Genomic DNA, 12,247 nt, shown 5'->3' on the forward strand with positions numbered 1-12,247 from the left:
ACCCGAGTCGAGTCAGTGGGTAAGATGCACCATCTGGGTGTAAAATGACCATCTGACCAAATCTGATTCAAACCCATGTGAAATAAATAACAATTTAAAAACTAATTTAATAATTTCCTTTTACAAACAGTCATATTTCTTTTCATAAAGTTAACTTTAACAACATGTTGAACACCAAAGTTGTAGCCTTCCTAAAAACAGACTAAGCCGAGAGTTTGTTGGCCGTTAGGGACTACAGGTGGAAAGATATATCTGATTATAATGTGATGAAAAGCATTTTCTGCTTCTTATCAGAGAAGGATTTGGTGCACTTGTACACTGTCCCTATCAAATAAACTACAAATAACATGTATATATGATCAACTAAACCAGTAATATCACATTAAAACACCAGTTTATAATTCAGAGATTTAACTTAACTACAGTGCCTTATGGTGGGGTAAGTTAAAATGCTGACTCAATTTACCCCACAGCATTTGGCTCACTTTGCCCCAAAGCTGCCATTTTGGAAAAAAATAGCTACTGTAGCTTACCAGTTCAGGCTAATATTTAACTAAATGGTTTTATATGTTGCTAAATCACCTATATGTATCACAAATAGTTGTAGACCTGGATAAATTTGCTTTGATGTACCAACCATTACATCTGTTATGCTAAAATTTTACTCTGACAAGCCAAAAACCGTTTTTAAAGTAAATGGGTGCCTTCCATTCACCCCATGTGTTTCTCCTTATCACAGTCTGGCAGAAATGATGAGTGGTTCCAAAATACATGGTCACATAACAGTAAAAGTGTACAGTTGTGAAAGGATGGATTTTACCAAAACTGAATTCAAGATTCCTATCCTGTAATAAAATAACAAAACTCACTAATCTGAAGATAGGATCTACGAGAAAACGCACAGAACAACAGCTGGCCCAATCTCATCTCATCCCCCCCCCATGCTGAGTTCCTGACTCCTCACACCCTCTCCTTCCCCTCAGGTCTCAGTCAGTCATGCAAATTTCACAAATCTATTGTTTCTATGTGTGGTCAATGTAAATACTTCAGGTGCGACTGGTTAGGTGGTTTCACTCTCGCATCAACAGAACAGGCAAGAATAAACTAAACAAAACCTGTTCTTCTGATGTGGGAGATGCCCCAATAAAGATCTTTGATAACCATTTGTTTTCATCCCCAAAACTTGGTGTGTGACCTTTTGGGTTACGAGACCCTAACAAACCAAAAGGTCTTTTATGTAAGTAGATTAATGTATAGTGGTATTTCCGCAAATCTGCGTTCAGGACGGCTCATACTGAAGCACCAATGGAAGAACCATGGGGAACACCATGAGGGGCTTCTGATTTCTGACTGTCGCAGGCTTAATCACGGTGTAGCTCTCGTTGGTTATAGGGACAAATACACTTTTTGTTATGAGCATGCAGGGTGTAGCTCACTTAAAGGTATTATACCCACTCTGCATCCTCCGAGTAAGTTCAGAACTGACGAGTTTGTGCCCGTGGGTTCACTATCGGCCGAGTGCAATTCCTGGGCGATACCTGGTCCCTAATGAACGAATAATTGAAAGTATGGGATTTCCAGAATAGGGTGGATTCTTACAGTTGCCAAGATACAGGAGGTGGGTAAACTTACCCACTGGCTCAACTTACCCCACTCTCCCCTACTTCCATTGACGATGACCCAGAAGCAGGCTCAGAGAGTGAGGGAGAGCCCACTCTTATCACAACATCTACAGTAAAGTCTGAAATTATTACAGAGTGCGCTGTCTTCTCTTTTAATTGTATATTTGTAACAACTGGATCATTAACAAGCACCCTCCCCCCTAGTGCCCCTTTTTTGGTTTGGGCCACTGCCCCTCAAAATGTCTGTGCACGGCCCTGGTGCGCAGTGTTGCCAACTTAGCGACTTTGTCGATAGATTTAGCGACTTTTAAAAAAAAAAAATAAAAAATAAAAAAGCACCTAGCGACAAATCTAGCGACTTTTTGGACAAACCTTATTTAGTTTCTGAGACGCGCCGGTAATGCCGCACGAGCGGGAGGTTTTGCTTTCCCAGCGCGCACACACCTCTCTCAGCGTCTGCTCTGTTCATCGAGCGGCTGAGAGTAGCAGCGCTTTAGGTTAAACAAGACATTCTGTCACTTCTAAGTCTATTTTACATGCAAATATAGCCGAAATCACAGCACAGCCATTGTCTTTATCTAATGTGTATTTGATTGCATTAGACGACGTCGTGATTATGAATCAGGATTTTTGTGCAGATTAACATCTAACAGAGAGCTAGTAGTCTTAATGGGCCGCATTTCAGTCTCTATTTCATATTCATCCCGTTGTCTTACAACAGAAACAGAAAAATATATCAGTGAAAACGGTTTTATTGAGAATTTGGCTGCATTAAAATACAGCACTGTCAAATTTATTTTTTTGCAAGTGAAATGCATTGTAAATGGTTATTCGCTGTTTATAAGGAAATGTCAGCTTTTTTTTGGCAGTAGCACTTAGCATATGCATGTGTACAGTACAGTGTCTAATAATTGGTCTTCAGTGTTAGACTTTGAGTGAAAAGCCTATGGATAGTTTATGGGGATGCATAAAAGAAAAAAAACATACAGTTGCGAACCCAACCATGCATACACAAACAAACAAAACAAAACAAAACTCAAACTTGCAAGCACGACCATGCACACTCATACACGTGCACACACATTTACTCACAAATATTAATAAATCACACTCACTCAAATCACCTCTCTCTCTCTCACACACACACAGAGAGAGATTAATAATGTACATTATGATGATTCAATTATTAATATTTTTTTCTTGTTGTTGTTATTCTTTTGTTAAAAAGGAAAGATCTAACTTAAGGATGTGTTCATGTCCCATAAAGGTGATGCTTGTTTGAAGAATGCCATTTGGTGGCATAGAAACCATTTTACTTGAATTGTTTAATACTTTTTCATGGTTTTCTTCAATGTTTGAGGCATATTGAAACGTACCTAAATACTTTTCATGCTTTTATGTTGGACTAATTTCAGTTACATTTACATCGTAGGCTATGTAGTTAAAATTTGTATTTATTTATTTTAGATTTTTATTGTATTAACAACTCAGCTGTATGTGGACACTTATCGAGTAGAAATGCATATTGCAATTAGTTTTTTTTTTGTTGCAAATAAAACTCCCATAGTCCATAACTAGTTTTAAGTTATTTTAATATATAAATTTATGGAATAAAATCACTGTCAAAAATAATCGTACGTAACTCAAAGCATTTGTGTGTCATTTTAATTTACTCATGCGTAATTTAAAAGTATTGTATGTAATTCTGTTTTTTGTCAGAGTTGGATTCCAAAATCTACGGCCACGACAGTTTACAGATACGAGATTTTGTGTGTTTGTTAGAGTACAACTCCAAAATGTACGACTATGACAGTTTACAGACACAACGCTTGTTTTCACAACAGCTCTGTTACATGCACGACGTGCGAATTGCGACCACGAAGTGCGGTGTGCGAAACGACTGTCAAAAACACGTCATCATTGTCACAGGCATTACTATCCGAGGGAAGATTAATCGATTCCACGAATCGCCACCATTTTAAACCACTGGCGCCAAAATGGCGGATCAGCAGCCAAGCGCTCACTCATCGTCTCAAGTAAGTGATTTTTTTTTTCTTTTTCAAATTCGGACATGTTTAAGGGTTAGTTATCACTAATAACAGAGAGGATTTTGTCTAAGTAATATTAATGTCAGAGTAATTTGACTTACAGGGACCGCTGATGACGCACTTACTAGAACGCCTCAGGTCACGAGTAAGTGCCGTTTTAGATGGCCATCAGCTGAACTTGGACTATTTTCAGTATGTTATCAATCAAGAAGTGTTTATTTTGTCATCAGCCTCCACTATCTTTGATGTGCCAAATGATATTTTGGAGACCGTCAAGAGGTGGCCCCAGTTCTTAAGAGGGAATGTGGTGGTGGACGAGGTCGACCTAAGTTTTTTGTTTCCGAGGAAATGCTGTCCCGGCTCATTGAGATGTCTTTACCAGTTTCTTGTATTGCGAATATTTTAGGAGTAAGCCAGTCAACAATCTTCCGCCGAATGCGTGACTTGGGTTTATCTGTGAAAACTACGTATAGCACCATATCTGACAATCAATTGGATAATGCCATTTCGGCCATCAAAAGAAGACTACCAAATGCTGGATATAGGATGATAAAAGGCTGCCTGCAAGCAGACGGACATAGAGTTCAATGGAACCGCATAAAAGAATCCATGCACAGAGTGGATGACCCTGGAATTTTGGAAAGGATGACACAGCTGGGGTGTATTGTCAGGAGGTCATATTTTGTTCAAAGTCCATTGTCCTTAGTCCACATTGACACGAATCACAAGCTCATAAGGTATTGTCTTATATTTTACCTATGATAGTGTAATGTTATGCAATATTACGTTTAACATGGTTTTACTTTGAAGGTACAACATCATCATATTCGGTGGGATAGATGGGTTCTCACGAAAAGTAAACAGCTTTTTATCTAGCTCTATCCATCTCTCTATCTGTCTGTCTATCCTCAGTCTGATTCTATCTATCTATCTGTCTGTCTGTCTGTCTATCCTCAGTCTGATTTTATCTATCTATCTATCTGTCTGTCTATTCTCAGTCTGATTCTATCCATCTCTCTATCTGTCTGTCTGTCTGTCTATCCTCAGTCTGATTCTATCCATCTCTCTATCTGTCTGTCTGTCTATCCTCAGTCTGATTCTATCTATCTATCTATCTGTCTGTCTGTCTATCCTCAGTCTGATTCTATCTATCTATCTGTCTGTCTATCCTTAGTCTGATACTATCTATCTATCTATCTGTCTGTCTGTCTGTCTATCCTCAGTCTGATTCTATCTATCTATCTGTTTAAATTATTTAATGCAGGGGTTCTCAAACCTATCCATGCAGGACCCCCTGCCCTGCACATTTTGTATGTCTCCCTAATCAGACACACCCAATTTAGTTCTTGCAGTCTCTACTAACGAGCTGATGAGTGGAATCAGGTGTGTTATAAGGGAGACATACAAAAGGTGCAGGGCAGGGGGGCTTCCAGGACAGGTTTGGGAACCACTGATTTAATGTATTCCATTTATTCTTTTTTGGTATAGATCACGTACTTGGAACCAGCAACAAACAACCGTTCAAGCACCGCCTTATCATTCTTTCTCCAGTCTGTACAAAATCGTGGCTGGCCTTCAAAGTAGGAGAAAATTGTTTTTCTGCTCCTCACTTCCTTGCATTTAGTTAAAACCCTCATCCGTCCCTCGGGTCATTTTGACCCAAAACTGATTTTCAAAAAAATTCTAAAAATCGTGTGTTGATCGTACCGGTCCAAGGTTTATTTACTTTTGTCACACTTGCACCGGGAATACACACACACACAAAACTGAGTGGATTCAAGGAGTTTAAATGGGTGCAATAAAAAAGGTAACAAAAGTGTCCCTCGCGGGTCATTTTGACCCACATAGGAATGAATGGAATTTACAAGAAAACTGCATTTTTTCATATTTATATTTTAAATATATTTATATAAAAAAAAAAATATATATATATTTCATATTTATGAAATTGTATGGATATACATATGTTTAGGTTATAATTCAGTTAGAATTATATGATTTATTATTTTTTTTTGTTTGTTTTTTTACAAAATATGGATTTTGTAATGTTTCAATATATATATTTGAATCCATAAACAACCAAATTGAAGCCTCAAGATTATCTCATTTCTCCTTATGGATTGTCATGTTTAACTTGTTTAGCTCAGTTTAAAATCTCCATAGGATCCTATAGGCCCCTCTAGTGGCTGTAACCATAAAAAGCTATTTATGTCATTTTTCCCCACCAGATGGCATCAGAGACACAGTGACTCAATTCCAAGGCCAGCTGTTGGTTTTTGATCAAACAGGACTGAAATTGTCTTTATTTGTTTTTGTTTTTTTGGCGAAATAATGTAAGTAAAATGCTTAATTTGCTTATATTATCATAAAAATATCCAGAATAAAAGGTAAATATAATAAAAATAAGCAAAAAATATTTAGAAAAAAAAAAAATTAAAATAGATCAATATAAGATTTCTGGACCAAAAAAAAAAAGAAGTCATTTTTAGCCCTCGAGTCATTTTGACCCTGGAAGGACACTTCTGTTATTAGTTCGGGAGGGACAGATGAGTAAACATGTTTATTTGTATTTTCTTAACATTATGGCAGTCAAGCAGATTTAACCTCTCCCTCCTCCTCTCCATTTTAGGGTCCGGGGTGATGAAGGTGTGGAAAATGTGGCAATTGCAGAAACCATGTTTCAAGTGAAAGGGACCGGAAGAGGAAGCTACATTGTCGGGAAAAGCGTACATAATCAGAGGTAATAAACAAGTTAGGATGTCACACTATCATTTAATTTATAATTTTTAATCGATACATTTTGTATTCTCTAGAATTGAACGCCTGTGGCGAAACGTCTGGCTCAGCGTAACTCAGCTGTAGAAATACTTCACAGCCTTGAGGAAGATGGCTTGTTGGACTTGTCAGATTCCCTTCATCTGTTTTGTGCACATTATGTGTTCCTCCCACGTCTGAAGCGTGACCTCCACACATTTTCTGAAGGCTGGGACAATCATCCGTTACAGTCTGAAAATGGGCTCACCCCTAACCAGCTGTGGATAACTCATCTGGTGACGATGAAGAGAATTTTCAGGTTTGTTTTTTTATTGATTTTTTATGCCTTTTATGCCTATACGGTCAAATTGTGCTTTTGCATGATGCAGGAAGTAATTTGTTTTTATTTCATTTAAGAATTTGGAACTGTTTGGAACAGACTGGGAGACGTTTGATAGTGTGACAGATGATGATGTTGGAGTTCATGTTCCAGAAATTGAGTGGCCACTCACTCCTGCTCTGATGGAAACCGTAAAATCCATCTTTAATCCTCTCGCAACATCTGACTGTTATGGCAGAGATATTTATATATCTTTGGTTCAATATTTTCAACGTCTTTAAAATACACAAACACCTGTGTGAGACCATTGTAAACATTTATTTTACAAATTGTATACATATTTTGAAAAACACAAAGCAGCACAATGAATGAATTGTATGAAAAGTAATTTGTAAATAAATTCAGAACAGTTAATGATTTTGTATTGCTTCTTTAACATGAAAATTCTTTGAACAAATATTGTCAAAGATACAGTTTTACTTGTGCCAATAAACAGTGACTCAACGAGAAGCTGAAAGTTGCTGTTTCAACATGCTTTCCCCATCAAATACATTTAAACATTATCAAATGACCCCCCCATATTTCATAGCTATTCCCATTATGTTTTTAATTCAAAACAATCCTACATACCTGAGCACTTGTGCAGCAACCATCCTCCGCAGATTTTTGCCAGTTTTGGATATGCATTAACAAGCACCTCTGATAGCTTAATTATCAAAGGCAGAGAAAAAACAGAGTAAGGAAATTCACCCAACACAAAAAAAATAAAAATAACATTATCGATCTTACCTCTGAGTGAGTCATGTTTTCGGTTATAGTTAATGATCTTCTCCCAAGTCCTGCAAGTGTAAGCTGTAATTCTGTCTCTCCTTTGGGCGTTTTTTCATATTGTTGGTCAAGAAGGAAAAAAAACATCAAAAAGCTTTTCTCTGGCCGTTTATATGGTCCAAAACGTTTTTTTTTACACCCTTACTTCCTTTCTACAAAATCCAGGAAATGACCTAAAAAGGATTTCATTTTTATTTTTGAGCCAGTTCAGAACATTGAGAACACTCACAGGCACACTTACTGTATATATGTGATGTAATGTTTTTTATACTGTAAAAACTGTATATTCCACCAGTACACACACACACACACACACAACAGTTTATTAAAACAACAATTACAGTGAATCTCACACCTAGCCATTTCCTGCTGCACTGACTGCCCGTTTGACTTGGACCTTCTTTCTTGTGCTGACTGTCCACTGATATTGGACTGGTTCCCCACTTTCTGTTGTCCGACACTTAAGGTGTTGGTCAACATCGACACCAGATTCTGGGCTGTGTTTAAGATGTCACCTAATGGAACCTGATGAACAATGAAATATGACTTTACCACTTAAGCAGTGAACACTTATATTACATGACCTGTGTATTACAGTGCATGTACACAGCTGTTAGTAAGTCTACACTTAAAATTGCTAATTCTTTTATGTAGGCCTATCTCATCACGCTACAGGCTGCAGTGATGACCTCCTAAACAGCTGTATTCTAATTCTTTAAACACCTAAATGTACACTAAGAGATAATCTTACCTACTATAGTTAAACCATCTCTGTAATATTAATCCTCTCTGTTATTAGTGATAACTAACCCTTAAACATGTCCGAATTTGAAAAAGAAAAAAAATCACTTACCTGAGACGATGAGTGAGCGCTTGGCTGCTGATCCGCCATTTTGGCGCCAGTGGTTTAAAATGGTGGCGATTCGTGGAATCGATTAATCTTCCCTCGGATAGTAATGCCTGTGACAATGATGACGTGTTTTTGACAGTCGTTTCGCACACCGCACTTCGTGGTCGCAATTCGCACGTCGTGCATGTAACAGAGCTGTTGTGAAAACAAGCGTTGTGTCTGTAAACTGTCATAGTCGTACATTTTGGAGTTGTACTCGTAACAAACACACAAAATCTCGTATCTGTAAACTGTCGTGGCCGTAGATTTTGGAATCCAACAACGACAAAAAACAGAATTACATACAATACTTTTAAATTACGCACGAGTAAATTAAAATGACACACAAATGCTTTGAGTTACGTACGATTATTTTTGACAGTGATTTTATTCCATATAAATTCAGTTAAATCATCAAACATTTGTATGACTTGACAGTGACTTGCTTGACCCAAGCTACGACTTGACTTGCTTGATTCTCACAAAAATTGACTTGGACTTGCTTGAGACTTGAAGCTGAAGACTTGTGACTTGCACATGCGTGACTTACTCCCACCTCTGCAATTTACGTAATCAGATTTTTTTTTCAAGTAACAAGTAAAGTTACGCATTACTTTTAAATTTACAACAAAATATCCGAGTTACTTTTTCAAATAAGTAACGCAAGTTACTTTGTTTTCCATTTATTGATCGAGACCCTCTTGTCTCAATGTTTAGAGAAATTGCGAGTAAGTGCAAGTTGTGTGCGCTGTGTAAACATGATTGTTACTGTAGTTCTAGACTAAATGTGAACATAAATTTACTCATCTCACTTGCTCAAAAACAGATTCAGTAATCCTAGAAATTAATAAAAACAATGAAATGCAAACTCGGAATATTCTGCAAACCTACAATAATTAAATCTGTTAAATAAGGCAAATATATATTATGTATTTAATCTCACTGCTCACCTTTGATGGTCCAATTCACCCATACGAATAGGCAAAAATGACTTTAGTTAAACATCATATATATATATATATATATATATATTTATAATTTATTGCTGAAATAAGAGTGTTATTTATTAATACATTTTTTATTAGCAAGCCCAGCCCAGGTGAGAAAAAGTAGTGCAAAAGTAATATAACACATTAGTTTCCATAAAAAGTAACTAATTAGTAAATTTTTGGGGAGTAGTGCAATATTGTAATGCATTACTTTTAAAAGTAACTTTCCTCAACACTGCTGATGTTGTGCTTGCTGTGTGAAGACTTTTGAAAAAGTGACCTAAGTATTGAGAAATGTGTTCTAGCGATTGTAAAAAATAAAACTGTAATAAAATGGTACTGAATACATAAAGGATATTTGTGTTAATTAACATATTTAATTATTGCATGTTTGCGTCAAGTTTGTTTTTCTGTATTTTTATTAATTTTGAGGAATACCGTCGCCATCTTGGCCGCGCGTCACTCCCGGATAATCGAAGACGGGCAAAGAGGCGGGAGCTGGTTGCTGAAGCCACGCCCACCTAGCTCGATGTGGTGACAGCAGCGGCAATCCACCTGTCACTCAAGTGGCCACGCCCTTAATTATGCAGAACGTTAAGGCTTAATATAATTTAAACGGATGAGTTATAAAACAATTCACCCCCCTCACAGTTGTCATGAAGGACAAAATTAGCTATATAGACCAAAATCATTTTTTGAACCAGGCTGTAAACATGTTTTTTTCTGCTGTAAAGTTGGGCATTTTAACATGGGGAGTCTATGGGACTGACTCTCTTTTGAAGCCAGCCTCTAGCGGACTGTCGATGAATTACAGTTTAAGTCACTTCCGTGCTGGCTTCACCAGAGAGAGCGGGAGGTTGCCGCTCGGTTGCAACCCATTCTTTTTGATAGTTTCAACAGCTTTTTAAGCCATGCATCATTACTACATTTTTTGTTTGGTTTATAACAGAACCCCCTAACTTTGTACATGTTCAAGGTGTAAAGCTTTATGCATTGTTAAATGTTATTGTTATTGTTCTGGTTTTATGTCAGAATTAAAACATTCAAAACAAGGCAGTTGTTACAGTTGCTGTATAAGATTAATTAATTTATTAAAGTTTTCTGAATACTTTGGGAATGTCCATGAAATGACCTGACCATGATTAATTGCAATGTGCCTGTAACATAAAATATTAATTGACAATTATGGAGTACAAACGTAGCACAGTTGAATATATGTCTCTCGCGTAGGTCTGAGACTGGCTTGATACCAGTTTGACGCTGTGCTAGAAGTTCACCAGTATTTAAACCTCAGTTACACTGAATGGCTGGTATAGTGTCTCATTTAGAGTCTTTGGCATTCCTTTCAAGTACATTTTATGGCTGAATGATAATTGTATCAGTGTAATACATCATGTGAAAAGTCAATTAATCAAATGCTTAAGATCCAGTCTTTCACGATCTCTCTCTGTCAGGACGTGCCAGGTTTTGGTCTGATATTCAAAGCGGTTAACACCTTGGCATGTTAACTCTTATATTTTTACAAGAGATGCAGATACAGAAAGAGCAAAAAGCATGAGATAAAGTGATAACTGAATAAAGATTACTGAATAATCTGTGTTGCATTCTTCTTTATGATCAGTCTTTGTCTGACCAGCATGCATTCCACAACTGTTACCAAGCACATACAACTGCTGCTTACCAAAATCGTCTTGTGATGTAAAAATCTTTGAGATTACAATACACAACACAACATAAGAATAACATTAACAATGGTTAATCACAGTAATATAATATGAAAAGTAAATGAATGTTGAGTACATTAAGAAATGAATACATACAAGAGATTAATGTGAATGAGGACGTCTGTAACTGTCATCCAGATGTTGTGCTAAAGTGTTTAAATCCTGAAAAATCAAGGAAAACAATTAGTGTATTAACTGAACACTGCATCATGTTGCACAAATGGTAAGCACAAACATCCCGTTGTTCATACACTGAGTTCTCGTGAGGTCTATTCATCACTATAACGCTATGGTTATGAGGGCAGGGTTAGCCTAAGTGGGAGCTAGGCTGGACATTGGCCACCCAGTGTTAGTGAACAAAAACGGCAATGATTATAATCCCCTTCTTCATTTTGGCCAGACATTGTGGCTAACACAAGACATTTTTGGAAACACTATCTGTATTCATAGCAGCCTCTGGCTTACACATCTGTACATCTGTGAATTGTGTTTTGCATTTGTGAAACGTATTTTATGAATATATATTCTTATTTTGTGCATGTGCATTGGTTTTTGTGAATATATATATATTTTTTGCGCACGTGCAATATTTCTTATGCATGTGAATTGGGTTACGCATGTGTGCATCGCGTCTTTTGCGTGAATTATTATCGAGATCATTCTGGCTCCATACATTCTTGGCTGCTAGTATTGTATTGTAATGAATTCAGCCACCACTAGAGGTCACTGGTGAGCTTCCTTTTGGCGGATTAACACCTATGCTGCCACCACCTTTAATTCTAACCCGGTCTGGTCCGAGAGGAGCACTCAAAACACACTCAAGAGCAGGGATTACAAAAGAATACACTTTTTATTAACAATAGCAGCCATTTGGCATTGTCCTACTTAAATATCCTGATTACATACACTGCTCATGTTATTTCATTAAACCGTGAACACACACATTTAAAAGAGAACCCGAGTACTCATTCCAAATTCACAGCAAACAATAAATAGTGTGAAATCTCATGCAAAACACACTTAATTAGAAACTCCAAGCATAAATCACATGCC

The 12,247-nt window shown here is 37.1% G+C and overlaps 1 pseudogene; it reads left to right on the forward strand.

Annotated features, from left to right (window-relative positions):
* Positions 1 to 3,949: 3,949 nt before the first annotated feature.
* On the forward strand, positions 3,950 to 6,820 carry LOC107684423 (uncharacterized; annotated as a pseudogene).
* The last annotated feature ends 5,427 nt before the right edge of the window (positions 6,821 to 12,247 follow it).

Source organism: Sinocyclocheilus anshuiensis, unplaced genomic scaffold (genome assembly GCF_001515605.1).
Source record: "Sinocyclocheilus anshuiensis isolate Anshui unplaced genomic scaffold, SAMN03320099.WGS_v1.1 scaffold713, whole genome shotgun sequence".
Taxonomy (NCBI): domain Eukaryota; kingdom Metazoa; phylum Chordata; class Actinopteri; order Cypriniformes; family Cyprinidae; genus Sinocyclocheilus; species Sinocyclocheilus anshuiensis.